General features: G+C 39.4%; 1 protein-coding gene across 4 annotated transcripts in view; it reads right to left on the reverse strand.

The window, feature by feature from the left end:
- Positions 1 to 21,174, reverse strand: part of INPP4B (inositol polyphosphate-4-phosphatase type II B) — an 824,845-nt gene that overhangs the window by 285,904 nt on the left and 517,767 nt on the right. The gene's annotated exons all lie outside the window — the stretch shown is intronic.

Raw genomic sequence — 21,174 nt, forward strand, 5'->3', positions numbered from 1 at the left:
CAGGCGCCCCAAGGTTAATCACCTTTAATCTCCACAAAAAGCAGCCCTCATTCAATATTCAAGGGGAAGGAGAGAGTTGATATAGAGAAAGTTATTCCATGCAAGCTCAATAAATATTTATTTTCCAAATGAGCACCAAAACCCACAGTCTTTATAGGATATCCCTCCCACTTGAGAGTTCTGGGCCAAATTGTCAGATACCATTATCTAAATTCATTTGAAAACTAACTCTCAACTCGGGGAGAGGGAAATAATATAAAATAATCAGTCATCTGGGGAAGCTTTTCATATGTTTGAAAGTGTTCCAAGTGAAATATCAACTCCTTAGATGGTAAGTAGACATGTATCTTCTACTGAGCAGTGATCCTTAATCCTGACTGTGCATTAGAGCCACCCGGGGACCTTTCAAACTCCTGGTGCTCTCTCCTGCCCCCAGATATTGATTCTAATGTACAGCTGAGTCAATGTTTCTCTATTTAAGAAAAAAATGTTTCAAATGAAATCACGATGCTCTTTCTCACTTAAGAAAAAGCTAGCAAAAGCAAGAAACACATAAAACCTAAATCTAGTATATCTTAATTTGAAGTAAGGATTGGATAAACAAGTTAAATGAATACAGGGCAATAGACAAGCATACTCTAACTGGAGAGCAGAGGAAATGGGGGATGGATGGGAGAGAGGAACCCCAGAAACACACGATCGATCAATATTTTAGGGGTCATTTTCACAAAATCCCTTTGGAGGTGCAACACTGCCAATCATAATTCTCTTGAAATCCTTTAAGTCCTGACATACCTGACCGTACCTGGTCAATTCTCCCAGGTTGAAGGGATACTTATAATACGGCTCATAATGTCAAAAGACTTGAACTAGCTCCTAAGGGCCTACTAATCTTTAACACGGTTTCCATTTCCTTGGAAAGAGCCTCAAGCCATGGGTAAAACAGTGCATTTTAACTTCCAGCTTAATGCTCTTTCTGTCTTTATGACAGATCCAGCACTATCACTTGCACAATTTGTCAGTCATTACGACTCAAAATTGTTCACCAGAGCACAAAATAAATGACGGTAGAGATCCCAACAGAGTAAGCAACACAATTTGCAGAACAAACTCAATTCAGGATTTCATAACAGTGCTCACTGGCTAAGAGCATTTGCAGTGTGGTAGCTGCATTAATGTTCTTTGGTCTAGAATGTTCAGATGTACCATTCAGTCTCATTATCTGAAAATCATTAGCTGGCCTCAAAGGATGAGGAATCTATGTATTAACAGGGGACTGTAATGGACCATATAGTGTGTGCATATATATGATCCATCTCTCTCTCTCTCTCTCACACACACACACATACACACACACAGACTATATATTTTCTCTGTGTGTGTGTGTGTGTGTGTGTGTGTATGTTCAGGTAGGACAGTGGGTTCGAACCTACAGTGAAAAACAAACATTTTCTGTGTGATTTTGAAACAGAAACCAGAGAGAAATAGAGAGAGAGAGAGGGACTAGTTCTCGCCCTCATCCACAGTTTCACTTTTCATGGTTTCATTATTACCCACAGTCAACCACCCTTCTCTGGAAGCAGAGGATCCTCCTTTTGATGTATCATCAGAAGGTCAATGCCAATGTGATGCTCCATCACCATGCCTATGTCATTCCCCTCACTTCATCTCAGCACATAGACATTTTACCATCTCACATCATCATAAGAAAGGTGAATATAATACAATATTTTCAGACACACACACATAGCTTTTATTACGGCTTATATTGTTATAATTATTCTATTTTATTATTAGTTATTGTTAAACTCTTATTGCACCTAATTTAGAAATTAAACTTTATTATAGGTATGTATGTATAGGAAAAAATACAGTATATGTAGGGTTTGGTATTATCTGTGGTTTCAGGCATCTACCGGGGGTTTAGGAAGTATCCCCATGGATTAGGGGGGACTACTGTATACACACACACACAGACACACATTATATATATAAGTTGTATATATACGTATATAATATATTAAGTGTACATATATATACACGTGTACGTATATATAGTGTACATATATATGTATATAGAATACATTTTGTATATATAAAAATGTGTATCTAATATATATTAGAATGAACTATGTATACAGTGAATATATATTCATACACATGCAATCCATTCACACACACATATATATGTTTATGCATCATTTTAAGAAAGTATTTGCCATCCAAATAACATTATCCAAAGGATATGCTTGAATTTATTTATTTTATTTTTTTTATTTTTTAAAGATTTTATTTATTTGACAGAGAGAGACACAGCGAGAGAGGGAACACAAGCAGGGGGAGTGGGAGAGGGAGAAGTAGGCTCCCCGCAGAGCAGGGAGCCCGATGCGGGACTCGATCCGAGGACTCTGGGATCATGACCTGAGCTGAAGGCAGTCGCTTAACCAACTGAGCCACCCAGGTGCCCCAGGATATGCTTGAATTTAGAAATAAAGTGAAAGAAGTCAGACACTGGTGGAGGTCAACATATATAGGACAGCATAAAGTGTATGTATATGTATACATACATACACTTTATATATAAACATATATAGTGATATGATATAATATAATGATACACTGTGTAATATAATGTTGGATATAATGTTAAATAAGGTAGAATAATATAGACAATTACTGCAGTATGGTCTTTAAATTGATATTGATTTTATCAGCAGAACACTTATTCCTTATAAAAAAAAATAAACTGTTACAGAAGGGGGAAAAAAGATTCTTAACCCAAAGTTGTATACTATGAAAAAATTGAAAGATATTCATAGACTAGTTTGCCATTTCCAATGTGTGTACATGTATGAAGGAGAGAGAGATAAAGAATGAACTTCCCTTTACATGATACAAGTATTTTTAAAAAATACATGTATGTCATAATTTCCTAAATCAAGGCATGCTTAAAACACTAGCAGAGCTCCTGATTTAGAGGAATTGAAAAACAGAACTTTTATAAACCAATTTTAAATTTTATAAAGTCAGATTTTCAGGGTGCCTCGGTGGCTCAGTTGGTTAAGCGTCTGCCTTCGGCTCAGGTCATGATCCTGGAGTCCCGGGATCGAGTCCCGCATCGGGCTCCCTGCTCAGCAGGGAGTCTGCTTCTCCCTCTGACCCTCCCCCTCTCATGTTCTCTCTCTGTCTCATTCTTTCTCTCTCAAATAAATAAATAAAATCTTAAAAAAAAAATAAAGTCAGATTTTCATATGAAACATTTAAGATAGTCTATATGTATAGGTCTAAAACTTTTATACTTATGGTCAATGCTACAGATGTGTGGTATATAGGTTACACATTGATGGTGCTTTTTCCTGCATAATCTATATCCCTCATTACAGTGAACACATACTAGGTGGCAAACACTGGGTTTGCCAGTAAATAAGGTCCCATTCCTTCTCTTTGGGACTTCAGAGACTAGTGGGTGGGGCAAATATATTAATAAATCCAGTACAGTGTAATACATGCTATTACAGAAATGTGAGCATTTTTCTGTGGGCATTCAGAGTAAGGAATAATTCAGACTGTGACTGTCAGGAGAGGCTTCACAGAAGTAGTCTGGGTTTTGAAGGATGAGTAGGAGTTTTAGGCAAGAAAGATCATGACAAAGCAAACAGGGTGTTGTATAATGGGCATGTGTCATGGAGTTGTAAAAGACCATTTGTGTTTAGGAAAGAGTGAGTATTCTGATAATACCATAAGAGGGGGGCCTTCGCGGAAATGGCAAGAGTTAAATATGTTTGGGGAGAAAAGATGCAGCCATTTGCTACCTATCATGTTATAGAATTGGGGCTTTATGCAATTCATAGGCAATAGGAAATCATGTAAGACATTCGAGTAGAGGAGTGACATTATCAGAGCCCCTTGAAGCATCCCAACTCTGCCCCGAGTCATAGTGGGAGAATTATTTAACCACTTTATGCCAGTTGTCTTTTGTCTTTCTGTTGGTCATCTTTAGCATAGGGTCACTAACAGACCTCATAGGTGGTTGTAGTACATCTTTTCAGCACTTGAAACAGTACCTGACACTGAGAGGGAAGAAAGGAGGCAGTGAGAGAAAAGGGAAGAAGAAGGAGAGGAAATGAGGGGGGGAGGGAGAAAAAGAAAGGAGAAAGGAGGCGGGAGGAGACAGAGGAAAAAGAGTAGGATAGAGACGGGGGATAGGAAGACTGGAGGAATAGGTCACTGAAAACAAAACAAAACAAAACAGAAACAAAACCCTGGACAGATTTAGATGAGCCCTCTTGTTGAGGAAGGGATGAAGCAATGGCTGTCACTGTAACATTTGGAATATTCCAGTTCATGGGCAATGTCATGCCTCCTGAGATTTACTGGCCTTCCTTTGGAATTTATTTTCCCTTTTTTGGTCTTATTAGCAATCCTTCTCTCTGGTTTTCTTTATCATACCCCACCCCCTGTCCTTCCTGGAACATAAGAATGTCTGCCTGACTACACATTTAAAGTTCTTATAACTTCCTCTTGTCTAGACTTTTATGATACCAAAGAAAGAAAGATCACTTAATAGAAGTGATCATGTAGATTATATATTCTGTCTTGAATATTTCTTAAGTTTCTTGTAAAACCAATTCATTTCTTTTTTCATAAGCTCAAATGTCTAGATACTAAATTTACCTTGAAGAAAGGAAAAAAAAAAACACAACAACCAGGTAGCATATAGTGACTTATACTCAATCTTTCATAAAATCCCTATAGACTGGTTCATAAACTTTAATGGTTCCCAAGCAAGAAGCTATCCCTGCAATGGATGAATACAGCACTCCAGTGCTCTAATCCAGGGAAAACACTCCTTATACTAGCCAGCCTTGTTACAAAGAGCATGGGTACTGCTGCCCGGAGCGCAGGAGGATGGTGGGGACTGCTGTATTCTTCATAGGTGAGAAGAATGCCAGGCATCGTTGAGTATCCAGATCCAGAGAAGGAGAAGGCCATGCTGCCATGACTGTGCACCAGGGTGTCCATGCCTGGCCCTTGTGCAAGTGCATCTCCTCACTATTCCGTGAAGAAGGAGCAACTTTTCCTTGGAAGGGCTCAGCTGGAAGGCGGAGGGGATGGTGTTGCAACAGTGTGGAACACCCTCTGGGCAGGGAAAGGACCCAGATCTTCTTCTTAGACCACTGTCACATCTGATGGGGCCTCTGATAATGAATGTGTCATTGAAGTGCATCCTTCTTTCCTAATAAAAATGTTACTCTAATTCTCTCTGTATCTCAAATTAGAATATATACTTTCATCACGTTTATTTGTTACTTGTTCCACTTGGAATGAGACACCAAACTGCCTTCATATTCAAACACATGAAAACCTGACTGGGACAGAAATGTTTAGCCCCTTTCCACAATATTAATTTTGGGGGAGGATGCTGCTCAAATAGGACTATATTCCCAGGATGCCTTGTTTTGACAGGTAGCCATGTAACGAGTCCTCACCAATAAAATATATGCGTAAGTGATGTTTGCTGCAACCAATCTGGACTTTTCAAAAGTGGATAGTGTATGTTCTCTCCGACGTCTCTCTCTCCTTGCAAGGAGTCCAGCCCTTGGCGGGCTGCAGAGCCACACAGGAGAGAAAGCCATTTGCCAAGCCTCACTCCCAGTATTAGATTATTAAATGATTGCATCAGTTTGCCACTGCTGTGTAACATATTGCCACAAACTTAGCTGCTTAAAACTATATCCACTTATTAATTCACACTCTATAGGTCAGCAGACCGGGCCTCAGGTGGCTGGCTTCTCTGCCCTGGTCTTACAAGGCTGCCTCCTCATCTGCAGGCTTGTCTAGGAAAAGGTCTGCTCTCGGCTTCTGCAGGCTGCGAGTAGAATTCAGTTCCTTGCAGCTCTAGGACCAAGGTTCCCATTTCCTTGATGACTGTCATCTGGCAGCTGCTATAAACTCCTGGAGGCTACCCTTATTCTATGCCATGTGGCTTCCTCCATCTTCAAATCCAGCAACAGAGAATCTACTTTGCACCAAATTCTTCTCACACTTCAGATCGCTGGCTTCAGGATCCACTCTCCTTTTTTAAGGCTTGCCTCATTAGGACAGACTCCTCCCAGATAATCTCCCTTTCTTAGGCAAGTTTGCCCTGTAACATGACAGGAGTATGTCCCAGGGTCTAGAACGTGTACAACATGGGGCAGCAATCCTGGGGCTATTGTAGAATTCTGCCTTCCACAATAGTCAAGAAATAAACTTCCCCTGTGCTAAAACACTGAAATTTGGATGTTTACATTTGTTTCAGCAGCCAGCATAATTTAGACCCTCCATTTATTTTGAATAAAAATTTGGATTCCATTTATGGCTATGAAGAAATAAAGCAAAATAGCTCATATTAAATCCTAATTCACTCTTTTAATGTCAGCAGACTTGCATTAACTACTTATTGTGATCCAGTGGACTATTATAAACACTGGCAATCTCAGAGATTTAAGAAGACAAGGTATTTCTCACCCTTAGGTAGTAATGATAACAAGGCAAGGATCAAAACATACAATAATAATTGTTAAGCATCTTCAATTGTGTAAAACTTACCAGTCACTCTCAGATATTGACTTTCCAACTGTTTAAATTTTCTTGTGGATAGAGAAAATGACCCATGTAGAAACTGAAATGATTCATACCATAGAAACTTAGAGCTGGAAGGGATCTTAAAGTGAACCTAGAAAAACCACCTCTGTGATGTGAAAATTTTATACGAAATATCCCTGGGGGGTACATTTAAATTTTCTCCTTGGAAAGGTTTAATCTCTAGCTTACTATCTTACTAATTAGTGTTGTAGAGGCAGAGATAGAGATTGCAAATTCACCTACCCAAAGGCTCCAAACAGATTAAGTTAATGAAAGAAGTGGGCTGGGTGTGAGACAATAGAGGGTGGAGAGGAGTCTGGCAAAAAATGGAAATCACAGTCCTAGTCTATGGAGAGCAACTTATCCACCTCCAAGTGATTAAAAAATTCCTGAGGAAAATTTCTTCAGTTGTCAACAATGGATAAAATCTAAGTCTTTTGCAGGTGGGCCATTATTAGTATTTAATTACTTTTGCCAGAAACTAGTCTGGTAAAAAAAAAAGGTTTCAAAATAGGCCCAGTACTATTTTTAGTGGGGTGAAAAAAGTCCTATCCTAAAGCAACTGTTCTTAATCTTGACAACATGTTAGAATCCTCTGGAATATTTTTTAATGTCAGTTTCCAGGCCATGTTCTAAAATAATTAAATAAGAATCTCTGCAAGAAGGATCCAGGCATCAGTAATTTTTTAAGGCTCACTCCCCACTGAATTCCAATGCACAAAGTTAAGAACTACTGCTCTAAAAGAGATGAGAGTGCTTTGAGTGTGAACCTCATAAACTAGGTCCAAATCCTATGAAAGTTTGCAAAAAATGTAGGAGGCAATGGTCAATCAATGGAATAAGGCACTCTTGGAAAACAAATTAAAAAAAAAAAGAACAGACTCTCAGAGCTGGAAAAGGTCTTAGACATTATCCGGCAATGTTTCTTAAACTTCAGTGTGCATACTCATTACCTACTGGTCTGCAACTGGTCAGGATGGTCTGAGGACTGTCGCTTACAAACTTGTTATAGAAATGCAGAATCTCAGGCTCACTTCAAACATTCCAAATCAGAGTCTTCATTTTAATAAAGCTCCCAAGCAATTCAAACTCACGTTCAAGTTTGAGAAAGTCTGGTCTAGAAGACTACTTATGAGTGAAATAGGTCACAGAGGAGAATGGTAGACAGTCATTTGCACATAAACATGCTTGAGATAAGGAATGGGATTTATTCTTCTGGTTATGAAGATATTTAGTATTGTTGTTGTTGTTTTTTTTTAATGTCAAGCATCTGTAAAAGCTCCCAATAATATTTTCTATCTGAGATGCCCTTTCCTTTCTTATGCAAGTGGAGAAAGGATTGCTCTCATCAAGTCAGGGACTGACTTGGAACAAAGCTTAGCTGGAATTTTTGCTTAAGACCCAGTGTTGTGGGCTGAATCTCCACTTCTCTAACCCCTTCATTCCCCCCCCCAAACCCTAATCTCAAATTCACATATTGAAGCCCTAACCACCAGTACCTCAGAATGTGATTGTATTTGGAGATAGGGTGATTAAGTTAAAATGAAGCCATTAGAGTGGGGCCCTAACGCAATATGGTTGGTGTCCTGATAAGAAGAGGAAGAGACAGCAGGGGTGTGAACATGAAAGGATGACCATGTGAAGAGCTGGCAGGAGGGTGGCCATCCGCAAGGCAAGGAGGGGGGCCCCAGAAGAATTTATCCCTGCCAACACCTTGATCTTGGACTTCCAGATTCCAGTACTTCAAGAAAATAAATTCCTGTTGCTGAAGCCACATAGTATGGCAGGATCTTATGGCAGCTCTAGGGAACTAAGTAAGATACTCAGTCTACCCATGTTGTAGAGGGTATGATTCCCACCCCCCCACCCCTCCCACCAGGACTTTCGACCAAGAACCTCTAGTTGAGGAGTCTTTGGCCCTCAACCTGAAAAGAATGCTAGATTCTCAGAGGTCCCTGCATACCTGTTTTGCACTGTGCCCCATTCACCTTCAAAAACTGGCAAATGTTTTTAGAGGCACAGCAGCCACGAGTTTGAGTCCCCTTTGGTCTCCAAATTTGTCATTTCAGCTACACATAAAAACCCAAATCTCTGCTGGGTTCTCTGTCTGCCAGCGGCCACCCTGTGTTAAGCAAAGCCTTGATGCTCCGACTTCTAGCTACGGGAACAGTCTGTAAATGCCTGCAGGTGAAAAAGAGCTTTTGAGTCCCTCCCTGTCAATTCACCACCACTCCCTCTAGGGCTTTCTCTCTTGTCTGTCTCTCTGCCTGTTTCCTAAGCACTGTGAAACGGTGGGAGGTTTCACTCTGCTTTGTGTCAGACTTTGGCGGGGCTCTTTAGCCTCCTGCAAAGCTCAGAATTCAGCAAGTCTCTTCTGAGAAAAAAATGTTCATTGACTTGAAGCTGATGAAGTCTCAGTTTCTTACTTCCTCCAACATATGTGCTGAGAGTGTCACTGATTTTTCTTTCTGTGTCCAGGCGAAGGCATGTTCTTCAGCTTCCTCTCCAAATCAGCAAATGCCCAAAGAGTCACAAGCTCCTGATAGCTCAACTCCAAAAGGTTCTCCTTTCTCTGGGATTTTAGTTTATCTCGTTATTACTTTCACAGCTTACTTGATGATGTATTCGAATATGATTTTTGCAGTATGTCGGGCTTGTCTCTAGGTAGTGTCAGAGGAAGCATTGCTTGCCCCACCCACCACATCCTACCCAAACTGAACTTCTTAACATCTGAAAGTTACTGGAAATTGAAGGAATCTTCCAAATGTGTGGTTAAGAGATAAAAAGTGATATTCAACACAGCATAGTTAAATATGATTGGAGAGGGGGGAAATGCCATTCATTACACGTTGGTCTATTGAGTTTAGTCTTTGGCAAACCAGTTACAAAGGCATAATTACAGGCAATTCTCCTAGTAAAAACAGAGTTTACCCTGAAGCCTGAGCACTATCCAAAAATAATCCAATAAATATTGACATTTGTCTTGGTCTTTACTAGGTAAATGTGATCATCTTTCACATGTCAAAACATATTAGAGGGTCTGGGTGCTCAGTCAGTTAAGCGTCGGGACTCTTGGTTTCAGCTCAGGTCATGATCTCAGGGTCTTGGGATGGAGCCCCTGTGGCCTCACTGTGGAGTCTGCTTGAGGATTCTTTCCCTTTGCCCCTCCCCCCACTCACGCACTCGTCCTTGTTCTAAAATAAATACATAAATCTTAGAAAAACATACAAAATTGTGTACACAAGAACATTCTATCAGCTTCTAAGCCTAAAAGACATAATAGTAAGACAAATATAAGCACTCTTAGTTTGGATGCATCTAGTCCTAGAGTCCTAGAACATCCTAAGGCCCGGATGTTCACACCACAGCTCTCCAGTCACATGGGTCCCTTTATGTTTAATTGGTGGCTCTTTAAGACTTCTAATGTCGCTACATGAATGTGCCATTATACTAAATTCTACCAGTCATACAGGAGTCATGTGGTTCTTCGGGTTAATGATGACGGCAAATGCGGCTCCAGAGTCACATAACTCTGAGTATCCCCGCCATTACCCACATTTTATTCCATTTCCCTTTCCAACTATTACAGAGATCTATTACAGGCAGGTGAAAAAATACTGAACGGCAAAAATCTCTTCAGACATTTCCTTTCCTTTGTCAGAGAGTGTTGGAAAGATACACGTTCTGTGAAAATATGAGATGCTGAAACTCAGGTCTAGTTTCAAGGAAGTCAAGAAGTTCCTCTACTGCTGTTCTGAAAGTAGGACCCTCTGCCTCTCATACTCTTCTGGATCTTCCAGAAAGGGACACCAGGCTGGGAGAGGCAGTGTTGTTCGGACCCTGTCAGGCTTCTTGTACTGCACCTATGAGCCAAGTCCGATCCTGGGCACTTACCTAAAGCAGTAAGGACAAACCTCCAAAGAGCTGTATGATGTCAGGCCACAGACTTTTTTTTTAAGTGTTAAGTGTTAAGATGTTTGGATATTTTTAAGATAGAAATAAAGAATAAAGGAACTCCTTGCACTACAAAAATACAATCTTAAAAGGTGTTACAGGCACTGAACACATTAATTGATAATTTGCTAAATAACTGCTCATTCTCAGTTGAGGTCTTCATTCCTGCTGACTTTCAGAGCCCCACAGGAGGCTATGATGGTCATACCAATACATATAGTGCTCAATTCAAACATCATGTATCCATATGAACAGTTTTTTGTCAGGTCAAACCTCCATTACTACTTCCTCCTTCTATCACCCTTTTCTTCTTCTCTACTATCCCAATATTCCAAAAAAAAAAAAAATGTGCTGCCATTCTGAAAAGTGGAAAAAGTCATCAGAACTGATCCCTTGATCCCATTAGACCTTGACTGAGTATGAGCTGCCCTAGAAACTTTCAACCCTGGAAAGAAATAATATAAAGCTTAAAATTGATAAGGATAATGGAATCAAAGGAAATAACAACTCTTTTTCCTGGACCTATGGGTTAATTATTTCAGAGGTACATGCATTTTTTTACTTGTATTATCTCACTTAATTCCTGCAGTTTGTGTTATATTATTATTGCTTTGTCCATTTTATAGGTAAGAAAACTTAGTTTCAGAAAACTGGATTAATCTGCCTAGGGTCACTTCAACAACAAGCTGCGGATCAGACTTTAAATTGTTTAAAAGTCTTCCAAAGTGTGCATCCCTTCCACTGCAGTGCACCTCTTCGGAACCCAGACTGATGGGGACTTTAATTGTCTTCCCTAGGGCTGCTTAATGAGAGTTTTAAAAGCCAAAAATCTATTAGCCTCAGGGAATAGAAACAGACCCAGTTTATCACATTGCCAGACTCAAAAACACCATCCTTACGTATTAACAGCCCCCAATTAAGACCACAGTCATGAGTTAATGAACAAGCCATTAGACGGAGAACAATAATATCAACACAGGCACATGTCTATTAATCTGTTGCTCACTGAAAAGTCATTAGTTCCTACACTATAAGGCTAAATAATTTCTAGGTAGCTTTAAAACAAAATTATTGTGATACCACTCAGTATTTTAAGAGATCATTTACAACCCAGGTTTTCCTAACCCCAGCCAAACGAAGATGACCAAGCCCTGGGTAAAGATCAAATTGATTTATAGTATCAACCCCTGGAGAGAGAGAAAGAGAGAGAGAGAGAGAGTGTGTGTGTGTGTGTGTGTATGATTGAAAACAAATGGTGTGTACAGGCACAGAGGGGAGGGGCTTTCAGGGAGGGAAGACCGGTCCAAGGAAGACCGTTCATCCCTAGGCAAAAAGGGGATCACTACAGTAACTCTATTCTACTACCACACTAGTTTCTTCTCTGTAGAATTCTACCAAAGTAGCTAAGAATCTGGTCAGTGGGTCTCAGCATTGGCTCTCCATGAGAAATCACCTGGAGAAGCTTTCAAAATGCTGATACCAGGGCCCCACTTGCTTCCGTTCCTTTAATTGATGTTTCTAAATCGCTCCGAGAATTTTCTTTCACTGCTTTGCCTTCCCATTTAATCCTCAAAACAACCATATGAGAAAACTGAGGCTCACTTTTTTTTGGGGGGGGGAGGGGCAGCAGGAGAGGGAGAGAGAGAATCTTAAGCAAGCTCCATGCCAGGCACGGAGCCCGAGGTGGGACTTGATCTCACAATGCTGAGATCATGACCTGAGGCTTAAATTTTAAGTAACTTTCAACCTGCAAGTAAAGGAGCTAATATCTCAATTTGAATCTGCAGTATTCCAAAACCAACACTTTCAACCCCTCTTGTGTTGCCTGCAGCTTGGGCTGAAATCATACTACACATCTACTACACAAAAAACTATGGGAAATTGAAGCAAAACTCCCAATTTCCCTGCAGCTGCGGGAAATGGGATTGAGGCATTTTAAACAGGAAGTACAGATGACTCTTCTGAAAGGAACACTGTTACAAAGTGGCCAGTCTACTGCATGGCTCACTCAGTCTTGTCTTAAAAGAGCAAAGGTGTTCAATTCAATGTTGTAAACTCTTCCCAGGAAGGTAATAACAATACATAACAATGTTTCTATAGGAAAAATGTATTTGATGTTTCAAAAGGTTGATTTACAAAATTGGGAACACAATCTCATTAAGTTGAGGGCTCCTTTTACTCTCATAAAGCAGGCGCACACTGAATCCTGTGACATGTGAGTAGTACCTAGGACACCCAATGCCTGCACTTTACATCTTATTCAAACCATAGATCAGCAGTTCTCTAGTGTGGGACAATCAGAGGATCTGCAAGGTCAAGATTATTTTCATAATAATTCTAAAATGGTATTTTCCATTTCTACTCTTCTTTCCTGAGTGTACAGTGGAGTTCTCCAGAGCCTACAAGAAATTCGAGCTCACCAGAGATCACATACAGAAGCAGAGAGGACAACGCATCTCTGCTATTAATTGAACATTCAGGGGCACTTGGGTGGCTCAGTTGGTTAAGCATTTGCCTTTGGCTCAGGTCATGATCTGAGTCCTGGGATTGAGCCCCGCATCAGGCTCCCTGCTCAGCAGGGAGTCTGTTTCTCCCTCTCCCTCCGCCCCTCCCCCCAGCCAGTTGTGTGCTCTTTCTCTCTCAAATAAATAAATAAAATCTTTAAAAGAAATTGAACATTAAAGGGATTTGCAAAATGGTAAAACAATGCCACTCTCTCGGTATACTTCTTTAGCTTTCCAAAATACAATAATTTTTAAAACATGCGTTATTTATGTTAACCTGTAAGGGGTTTATTATTTGCTATTTTAAATAAATTAATAAGGGTTTAAAAATTTTCTGAGCTTTATTTTTTTTAATTTTCTGAGTTTTAATTTCTAATGTGGTAAGCATGCAGTTACTTTAGTTAAAGCTGGTTCATGTTTTACTCATTTAATTTTTTTATTTGAGTACCGTTGACACACATTACATTAGTTTCAGGTACACAACATAGTGATTCAACAACATCCATAGTTACTAGCCACCACCATTTTGAGAAACACACCGACTGCTACCGGCGATCCTCAACATCTGGGATTTGCCTTTCATGTTTGCTAGGTCAGTCTTAGGTTTTTAAGCAGATTTTTTTTTTGCTGCAGAGTCTCCTTCAGAGATGGATGTGATGTTTGCTACATTTACCCCTAATCTAGCCACTCTAAATCACTATGTTTCCCCGACCCTGTCTTCCTCTTACCTCTCTCCATGCCTTTGCATATGTTGGTCTTCTGTCATCCCAAGTTTGAGGAATATGGTTGTGAACACAGAATAATCACTTCTTGGACTTTTATTCTGGCCATCAATAAGAGATAGAAAATCCCAAACTGGATAAAGTAGTAAGTATGCATGAAAGTGAACTAGGGTGATGGAATAAAGTGATAGCTGGATGGGGACACTTTGCCTACGGTAGTGAGAGTGGGCTACTCTTCACAGGTGACTTTGATTAAGACCCACATAAAGAAGAGCAGCCAGCTCAAAAAAAAAAAAAAAAGAAGAAGAAGAAGAAGGAGGGCAGCCAGCTCAATGAAAAACAAGACAGAATAGTACTCCAGGCCAAGACAGAATCAAGGGCAAAGGCCCTGAGGCCAGAGTGACTGAAAAAAGTGACTGAATAAAGGGGAAAGAAATGGGAGGTAGAGTCAAAGAAAGTCAGGGCTCTGGTAATGTAAGGTCTCCTCTAATTACAATGAAAATCTCTAGCAGGGTTTTTTTTTTTTTTTATGTTATGTTAATCACCATACATTACATCATTAGTTTTTGATGTAGTGTTCCATGATTCATTGTTTGCGTATAACACCCAGTGCTCCATTCAGTACCCATCTTTAATACCCATCACCAGGCTAACCCATCCCCCCACCCTCCTCCCCTCTAGAACCCTCAGTCTGTTTCTCAGAGTCCATAGTTGCTCATGGTTCATCTCCCCCTCCGATTCCCCCCTTCATTTTTCCCTTCCTGCTATCTTCTTCTTCTTTTTTTTTTTTTTTTTAACATCTAATGTATTTGTTTCAGAAGTACAGGTCTGTGATTCATCAGTCTTACACAATTTGAGCTAAGAACTGATGTGATCTTTTTCATATTTTAAGAATATTACACTGATTCTATATGGAGAGCAGACTGCAGAAGGTCAAAATGGGAAAGATGAACAATTAGGAGTCACTTGCAAATCAGAGTTTTATTACTATTATTCTACTTTTTCTGGGGTACAGGTCAAGCTATAGGTATTGAGGTTTTATTAGAGGGCTAATCATTGGGTAGCCTTAAGTCATTTATTTTGTTCCAAATCTTTATAGAAAGCACTTTGATACTGACAGATAAATAAAGTTGGTATATAAATTTCCTGTGTATACAATTACATTCATCTATGAGGATAATAATGCTCAACTGGTCATAAGAATATTTGTGGATGAATAATTATTTAAATAAATTTAGCGCTAAATAATAAATGTTGTACTAGTTACATCCTATTTATATTATGGATATTGAAGAATAGCACAGCTCTTGAAATACAAGAATATTCAGAAGAAGCTTGGTACCCTAATGCCTGAGGGAACTCAATGCCCTGAAAAAAATGTATGAACAAACTGAATGAGGATAACAGAATTATAATTACTGAAGAAACTTTATGAATAAGATGGTTTATGGATGGATTCAGCACATCTGGCAAGTACCTGCGGCAGCAGTATTTGGAAAATATCTTCATTGTTATACCTTTGCATTTGAACCATATCAGCAAGCAGTGATTCAAAGGCCCAGTGGCAAATAATGATGCACATATGGAAGAATATAAAAGAGAAGAACAGCACCTTTAATTTTAAGCCAAACCTCTCCTTTTCTTCACAAAAGGCCTATTAACAGGACTTCTGAAAAGCATCTTTCTACATAGACACAATTGTGCACATCACTGGGCCTGACTTAAAATACGCGTTGGAAATCCAACTCTGGGTTTGTTAAGTTAAAGTGTGGCACATTCTACATCTCCACTGGAACAGTAGTTGTCTGTGAGGTGGCTTTTCCATTGCTTAATCAAATTTTTTCTGTCTTGAGGCGCCTGGGTGGCTCAGATGGTTAAGCATCTGACTTCAGCTCAGGTCATGATGACAGGGTCCTGGGATAGAGCCCCACATCCGGCTCCTGGCTCAGCAGGAAGCCTGCTTCTCCCTCTCCCTCTGCCTCTCCCCCTGCTCATGTTCTCTCTCTCTCTCTCTCTCTGTTTCTCTGTGTCTCAAATGAATAAATAAAATCTTTAAAAACAAATTTTTTTTTCTGTCTTTTTTACAACATAAACTGGTAGTCAGAACCAAGTATGTATACACACACACACACATGCACACACACACATGCACACACACACACGAGTATTTGGTAAAGCAATTCAATTTCATTAAACTATAACTATTCAACAAACCCCAAAATATTCCTATTCCCTCAAACCATTCACGTATCTTCTCAGATGTCTAATGACCTCACTGTCTCAAACTTGAGACAAATCGCAAACCAACACCTAAAACGTAGAATCTTAATACTTAAAATTCTTAACAACTGGCGTATAATTCATGTTTTGTGCTTACAGTAAGTTTAGACTTAAGAATCTTGCTGCCCCAATGCCTAAACAGGCAGGCTACACTGGAGCTAACGGGCTCAAAAAATTTGAGAGGAAACTATTTAAAACTAAGTGCATGGAAGCAAAGTCCATTCACAGGGACATGGGAGACAAGGGACATTTTCATAAATTCTTCTTTTCAAAAGTTGTACTTTTACCTTTTGCACTTCTTAGAGTGAATTTTCCTTTGATGTTTCCAAGAAGAAACTTTCAAACATTCTCAGATAAGGGTGTTCATTCTTGCACAGACTAGATGAGACCACAGGCAAGAAAATTCCAGGGGCTTTAATCTAATCATGCTGAATGGGATTCTGCCTTTAAGGACAGTAGTGTGCACGTTAATGTGTAACAACTGCTTCTGGTGGGGTGGGAATGGGAGGGGCAGCGGTGATTTATAGAGTGCGCTGATTTCCATAGAGTAAATACTCCCACCCTGGCCTGTTCAGAAGCTATAGACTTGAAGTAACTGAATATGGGCATTAGGAAGAGATTTTGCAACATGAGGTTTCCAGGACTTGTTCCAGCCCACCAGCCCACTGGGGAATCATGGACGGGGTGGGGTGGGGGTGGGGGTGGGGTGAGGGGTGGGGGGGGCTAGTCAGCACAGCAGAGGTGCCAGGGATTTAGGTCTACTGAGACCCAATGTACTGTGAGCCTGGCTATGGCGAGCTCAGGCATCCGTTTCAAAAAGAACTTAGTATAACACAACTGTACTCCAGTCAGTAATTTGAAAATGAAACCATCTTCAGTCTCACATCTCAGGGGTAAGACCATGTCTCAGAAACCAATGATGTTAATTAATTTTGAACTCGGCAGAATTCAAATGTCTGTCGAAGAGGTGACCAGCACTATCTATTCAATCGGATTTCTCAGTAGCTGCTGAGAAATTCTTTTGAAATCAATGGAAACTTTGGCCATGGGAAAGATGCAGAAACACACAAAGAATCTGGCTTACAAGAATGGGTCTCATGACATATCTGGGCTCCAGGGTCAATTTTAAGTGCTCTGGCAGCGAGTAGTGGATGCTTCAAAATCTTCTCTCTCTTTGAAGTCTTTGATTGTGGTCTTTACAGGCCATGGACCATGCTACGCATCAATGTCTAGACAAGCATGTTCACTGAATGTACCACCAGCTGGAAAAAACCTGAGGTTGTCAGTATACCCTCTGATCCATAAACAGACATTCATTACCAGCACTTCTAGATTAGAGTCTAAACTCTTACAGAAATCTTCCAGTAAGGAATTTTAAAAATGTGTTCCAATTAGGCAAACATATTTCTTTAAGGGAGTTAACCATGCCAATAATTTTACCTCCTTAAAAAAGCCAGCTTTTAGAACAGCTATCATGTATACGTTTTATTTCACAGTGTATTCCTATATAATATGACAACTGTGTGATATGACCTTTTGCACTTACAGTATCACATTTCAGGGACTTCAGACAATTTTATATTTTAAAAAAGAAATTTATGAGACTATGCCGACTCTTCTTGGCTCTTTTCCCCTCTTTAAAATAAAACATAAGTAGGGTAAACATGGCTCGACATTTAGTACAGGTTTTGTAATAATAGACTGCCAGCCTTCATAGACACATCAATATTCATAAAAAGAGCAATGGAAGAGAAGAGTATTAAATGCTATTCTTAAATTAAAAAAAAGAACTATTTCTCAATGACCTTGGGACATGAATAGGTAAACTTACTAAAGAAGGAGGAAAAGAAAAACACATATAGCAAGGAAGTAAAAAAAAAAATAGAAGGGGAAAAAAGACAGGATCACATTCATCATCATGAAGACCCTTATCTGAGTGTTCTTTCATTTATGAGCTAAGAGGTGTCAGGACTAGAAAAGGCAGTAGGAACAATTTAAATCAAAACAACAGATCCTTGCAAAATAAAAATTATATTTTTTCCAGCTTTACTGAGGTATAATTGACAAATAAAAACTATATATATTTAAGGTATACAATGTGATGATTTGATACATGTATACATTGTAAAATGATCACCACAATCAAGTTAATTAACATGTCAATCACCTCACATCGGTCACCCTTTTTATGTGTGATGAGAGCACTTAAGAGCTCTCTTAGCAACTTTCAAGTACATGATACTATATTGTTAATTGTAGTCACCACACTAGACATTAGATCCCCAGAACTTCATCTTATAACTGGAAGTGGGTTCCCTTTGACCAGAATCTTGCTGGTCTCACAATTAGCTCAGAACAGAATTGGGCCTAAACTCAGAGTTTTATTTTTCCTTTAAAAACTTTAAAAATCACAGACATGTACCCACAGTGAAAACCTGGAAACACAGAAGACAGATTACCTGGATGAACCCATCTCAGGTGCGGTTGGGTCACAAGTATGAGGAGAGCACATGGGCCTGTCCAGCTGGATTTGCTGGGGCCACAGGTTCCTGTCTGCGCTCTTGTTCCTCCAAGTCAGGTATTGGATCAGCAGCATTGGAATCACTTGGGAGCTTGTGAGAAATGCAGAATTTTAGAACCCGCCCAGACTGCTGGATTAGAACCTGCATTTCACAAGCTCCTCAGGTGGCCCTAAGTGCATTAAAGTTTGAGAAACTCCAGAGCAAAGGATGCATTCTCTCAAAATAGAGGATGGTTTGCTAAATGACCATGTTTTTCCTTTCTAGCCTTTATTTTTCAAAAATCTGCTCTGTAGATGTTAGGAAAACTGGAAAATGATAGTACATTTAAACATCTATAAAGATAACATTTTAAGATGTGACATCACAATAAGGTTGGCATATATGAGAAGGAAGGAGGACTTGTACATAAATGCCTTATAATCCAAAAGCATAAGTTAACTGCAAGGTCTTGTCATTATTATATTAAACAGGACTAAGTTTACCTGTTTTTTTGTTTGTTTTGTTTTTTGTTTTTTAATACATGCTGCCTTTAGGCAGTTGGTGAATTGCCTCTGAATACTGAATGGATAAATTCTTTAGGGAGTAACCACACCTTTGGCAAATGCTCTCCTGACATCCTCCCTGGAATTTTGGCCTCCTGAGATCTCCCAGAGATAATGCCTATTACTCAAGCGGATGGCCTAATGCCCTGTCTGCTACTTCCTGGGAAAAATGTAGAAAAAAAAAATATATAAAGCCTCTCTAAGGGTCCAAGAATTCCCAAAGCAGCTGGAGGAGTTATAAAAAGAATGGCATTTGACCATTTCCATGGGAGCTTCTTCACTTCTCCCATTTTCTTTATTAATAGTAACTCAGATCAAACCTGTCAACAACAAAAACAAAACCTCCAGTGAACTGGTTCCTAACATCTGCTTGGGGCCCAGAATGCTTCTCTTCCCTAGCTTCAGCTCAGGTCCTGTTACTTGTCTAGTCCAAGCTACCTTGTGTTAACCTTTCACCCTATTTCTTCAACTATCATATTCTTTAGAATGCAGCTTTTCTTCCTTATAACCCCAAGCTTCCACGTACACCTTAAGGATGATCTGCTCTCCATATACCAGAAAGAAAGCGGTATTAGTGCAAATCTAATCTTTATTTACTATATATTCAGATTTCTTGTTATGCTATTCATGTGTAAATTCTCAACAACTAAATACTACTTGAAATTTTAAAATAGTACCTTTAAACACCCTCGGGAGACAGGCAGTATCAGTCATCAAACTGCACAATATGGAGAATGCAAAATCGATTGACTTTTAAAAAGTTGTTCATCTGTTTTTGTCAGAAAGAAAACTGCATAATCATATATGTACAGTTTAAAGAGTACAAATTAACACCCATATAACCACCATGGAAGAAATGCAACACAGCCAGCAACCTTTTTTCTGAGACTTTTTCCCAATACAGTCCCAACTCTCCCCACCAGAGATAACCATTGTCCTTTTGTAATGATTTCTTTTGTTTTCCTTAGAGCATATCTAACAAAAAGGCACCCCTAAGCTAAAGAATGTGGACTTTCTATTGCCTACCTTTTCACTTAATATAAAATACATAAATACCATATATATTCCTTTGTCTTGCTTTGTTAACTCAACATTTTTTTTGCAGTTTATCCAAGCTGTTGCATATAGCTCAGGTTCGCTTATTTTCATTGCCAGATAGTAGTTTATTATATGGCTATGCCATATTTATTTATCCCTATTACTCTTGATGGATATCTAGGTTATTTCCATGTATTGGCCGGAATGAACCATTGCTATGAAATTCTTGCACGTGTATTCTGAAGCACATGTATAAATCACTTTCCAGGAGAAGAATTATTAAGCCTTTAGAGATCACATCTGCAACTTGACTGGAATGCTAAATTGTTTTCCAAAATGCTTACATCATTTACCTCCAACCATATGGAAATCTCACATCTTTATCAAGACTTGAAATTACTAGACTTGCTACATTTTTGCCAACTATTGATATGTGATTATACCTTATTGTAGTTTCAATTAACATTTCTCTGATTACTAATAAGGCTGATGCCCAAATACTCATTGGTCATGTAAATGATCTCTTTGGTGGAGCACTGAGTCAAACCTTTTGCCCTTTTTCTCTATACATATTTATTTTTCTTATTTGTCTTATTTATAGGTGTCCTTTGTACATTTTTTTTTAAAGATTTATTTATTTATTTGAGAGAGTGAGAATGAGAGAGAGTACATGAGAGGGGGGAGGGTCAGAGGGAGAAGCAGGCCCTTCGCTGAGCAGGGAGCCCGATGCGGAACTCGATCCCGGGACTCCAGGATCATGACCTGAGCTGAAGGCAGTCGTCCAACCAACTGAGCCATCCAGGCGCCTGTCCTTTGTACATTTTATGTATGCAATGGATCTTAGTCTTTTGTAGTTTATATGTGTTGCAAATGTTGCTGTAACCTGTCTTTTCACTCTTTGCATGGTATCTTTTTCACCCGACTCTTTTAAATGTTCATATTTGAAAGCATTGGGACAAGGTGAGGAAAAAGCGGTATATAATTA

This window comes from Mirounga angustirostris, unplaced genomic scaffold (genome assembly GCF_029215605.1).
Source record: "Mirounga angustirostris isolate CCGP_5_RB_7025 unplaced genomic scaffold, mMirAng1.0.hap1 SCAF_2, whole genome shotgun sequence".
Lineage (NCBI taxonomy): Eukaryota > Metazoa > Chordata > Mammalia > Carnivora > Phocidae > Mirounga > Mirounga angustirostris.